This window comes from Rhinolophus sinicus, linkage group LG04, assembly GCF_036562045.2.
Source record: "Rhinolophus sinicus isolate RSC01 linkage group LG04, ASM3656204v1, whole genome shotgun sequence".
Classification (NCBI taxonomy): domain Eukaryota; kingdom Metazoa; phylum Chordata; class Mammalia; order Chiroptera; family Rhinolophidae; genus Rhinolophus; species Rhinolophus sinicus.
The window spans coordinates 150,246,024-150,249,571 of NC_133754.1; the positions used below are offsets into that span (position 1 = coordinate 150,246,024).

The 3,548-nt window shown below is 37.6% G+C and overlaps 1 pseudogene; it reads right to left on the reverse strand.

Moving 5' to 3' along the window:
• Nucleotides 1-480: 480 nt before the first annotated feature.
• On the reverse strand, nucleotides 481-3,301 carry LOC109449917 (pre-mRNA-splicing regulator WTAP; annotated as a pseudogene).
• Nucleotides 3,302-3,548: the final 247 nt, after the last annotated feature.

A 3,548-nucleotide genomic window follows, 5' to 3' on the forward strand; every position in this document is an offset into this window, starting at 1 on the left:
TCATCACAGCCAATATCCTTATACAATCTAGTTGTGAAATGAATGTTTATAATGCTTCAAACAGTTTAAACCTGAAGTATGATACCACAGCTTCATGTTTGCTCAGTCCTCAGTAAGACTGTCTATAGTATTAGCAACCATTCAAAGAACAACCCATTCATTATAAGCACATTGATTTAAGGCTCAATCAAGTGATACATAGCCCCAGACTAAATGATTAAATATATGAACTACTTCTACTGACATTAGTTGATTCTCTCAGAACTCTTAAGCTGTGTCTTAGCAAATAAATCCTTCAAAGGCAAAATTCACCTCATTTGACTTTTGACCCAAAAGTTCAACACCAATCACAAGTCCATAGTCCTATTGGTAAAACTCACACACAATGTCTCTAAGTCACTATGCTCAAGGTTAAGAACGATACATGACATTTTTGCATTTTACTGGAATTTAACATGTTCGATTCATGGTTTTAAATCTCTAGGTTTTCATTCCTACAAACTGTCTGAAGACACAGTATGCCACAGACTTAAGACTCTTGTTTCTCCCTTTATTTTCTTCAAACAGAATATTTCTCAAGTGTCTACCTGTTCTAAAGGGGAATTTTTTGGAAGTGGCCACTTCTTAGAAATAGTCCAACACCATCAATCCTCTGAAGCAAGGGGAGAGGGAAGAGAAAAAAGCTGGAACACAAGATTCATCTGGTAAGTTTTACATTAACCATTACAAGCTGTATAAGAATATGGCTCTTTTTTTTTTGGCTCCAAAAGTCTGAGTCTTGGTGTGGAAATGAGTACTTGGCTGTCCTATCACAGCTTTCTCATAGTGGGGCCGTCTGGGAAGTCTTGACTGGGGAGTATGATTTGTTTACCTGTCAGGCATAAACTTTCAGGCTCTCGGGTCATTTGGGTTTGTTCCAGTTTGTCTTTAGTCTTTTCCAGTTCACCTTTAATTTTTAGGAAAAACAAGCTGATTGCTGGGTCTACCATTGTTGATCTCAGATGGGCAACACTAGGCTGCTGGACTTGTTTGAGTTACTGTGTTTGAGTAGTACACTCTTGCATCTCTTGCTCCTAGGTTGCTAGTTGCATTACAAGGATGTTTCCCCTCCATGCAGACTCTTATTGTTGTTGCTTTCGTATTTCTCATGACTCCCTTAAACCAGTTACGTCATTAAAGATCTGTGTACTTGCCCTCCAAAGCTTGATGCTGTTTGCCCATATGCTTCGTGCTGTTTCCACCTTAGAATTCATTTGTCTCATGCAAAACTTTGAAGTCTGTTTCACTCAGTGGAACATTTTTAGGAAGAGGTTCCTCGTTGGTCGTCTTGAATCCAAGCAGTGCCTTCCAGATGGGGATGGGACCCCGGGGGCCACTGCCGGACCCTGCTGCAGGAAGGAAAGATGAAAGGACAACACCCAATTGGGGGCCTCGAAGCCCTGAGGAAGGGGCTGCGTCTCGGTGGCTGGGGATCGCAGCAGACTCCTGAACCAAATGGTGTTAATTAACCATATATCCTGCTCTACAAATCTAAAAATCCATAGGACAATATTTTAGTCTCCAAGTTTCCATTTGCAATTATTGGGAAAGATTTGAATGATAAGACAATTATGGTGTTCAAGTTTCAAGAGTTATAGCCTCAGTTTTTGTGATTCAGTGTTGAAGAAGGGATTAAATTGTGCTTCTTTTTCTCATTACATACAATTTCATTTTTATGAAAACCATGACATCTCTGAAAGTCGGGACAGGAAGCTACATAGTAAACACGAACAGTGCATTTCTCCTCAGACTTTTGGTGGTGCTTCCTCTGGGTAAAGAGCAGTAGCCACAGCAGTTGTCAGTCATGATTTGGAACTTTAATTTCAGAATTCTACATGCATGCTTTTGAAAGGGAATTTAGAATGGATGGTTGGCCTGAGAAGACCTTTTGTTTCTCAGTAGTGAGGATGACTCTCTAATGATTTATGATTTTTCTGGCATTGCTTAACATAACTGTTTTTACTTTACTTGGCAAAACATTTGATGGTCTTTCCTCTAAACATACATCAAGACCTAACTCCTACAAAACTTCTCCAATTATTTCAATTTATTCTAAAATGTCTTGACCCTACCAACCTCTCTAACATGGGACATCACATAATAATTGTAATTTAAAACTGCAGTTGTATGCGTCTGACAACTTGACTCATGTATTATCTCGCTGGACTTTCAGCTCCTGGAAACTCCAAATTTTGAGCAACTGGATGCCATATGGTTCTGGGTATTTAGAGCTACTGTATCTCTTATCAGCTGTGTGATCATGAGCAAGTTGTGAAACTTCTCTAAGCTTTAGCTCCTTTATCTGTAAAGGCAGGAAGTTGGCACCAACTTGCATAGTATTGTTACAAGAATTAGGTGAGACATGTGTGCAGTGACTGTGGTAAGCATTTAAAAACAGAAACAACAGCTTGATCTCTTGTCTTCTAACTATATAATCAATTGAACTGACACCTCTTTGGGATGGTGAGGTCCACAGATAACAAAGAATTAATTCTCACCTGGCCCAGTCTTATTCCCTCTGTAATTTTGCTTTGGAATATGAGGAAGTAGATTCAGAATGATGCAGGGATAAGCCACAAGGAAACTGTCCCCTAGAACCTATCCACATTTGATCAGGTTTGTTGTGTATCCCAGGGAATGTGGATTAAGAGTTCTGCAACTCTCATGTAGCTCTCATGTTGGTGCATTATTTCCAGCTGGCATTAATCAGAGGCCCTATTTTGAATGTATGTTTCTGCTTTCCTTTCTTTTTGTTTTTCTTCTTTTTATTCTCTCTTTTTAATAAATTGTCAACCTCTTTTTTTCTTTTCTTTTTTTTCACTAGAACTTGATAAATAAAATATGGATTTAATATCAGAATGGATTCATTCAAATGTCTGCCCTGCCACTAGCCAGCAGTTATTCAACTTTTCTGTAGACCAATGCACTCATTTGAAAAATAGAATATTAATAATATTTACCTTATTGGGCTATTTCAAGGATTAAAAATGGGATAATGCATGTGAAGTACTGGCATATTATAATGAAAATAGTTATTATTTTCATCCACAAATTTTGCAATACTCAAAATATGAATATTCTATAATTTTGTGAATTCTGGCCAGTCTTGTCATGTTTTCTTTGTGCTCCCCACTTTTCTTCTTTAAACTTTTCTTTCTTCTTTACTTCCTTTACTTCTCTTCCTATCTTTTATTATTACTTCCCTTTTCTTTTTTTCCAAAGAGTCATCGACTTTGAAGATCTCTATGAAGCTTTTCCTCATCCCCATAGGCAGGATTTAATCTAAACTCCTCATTTTTATTCTCCCATACAATTCTGTGAATACTATTATCTTGGCACATATCTCATTTTTACAAAAATTTATATTTATTCATGTCTTTGAAACACATACAGCAAACTACTTGAGGGTAATGAACATGACCATTGTTGGTAAATCTTTAATGTGTGTCACATTAATTTTTGAACGTCATCTGGACTCCACTCCCCCTTCTCTGTTTCTTCCTTTAACC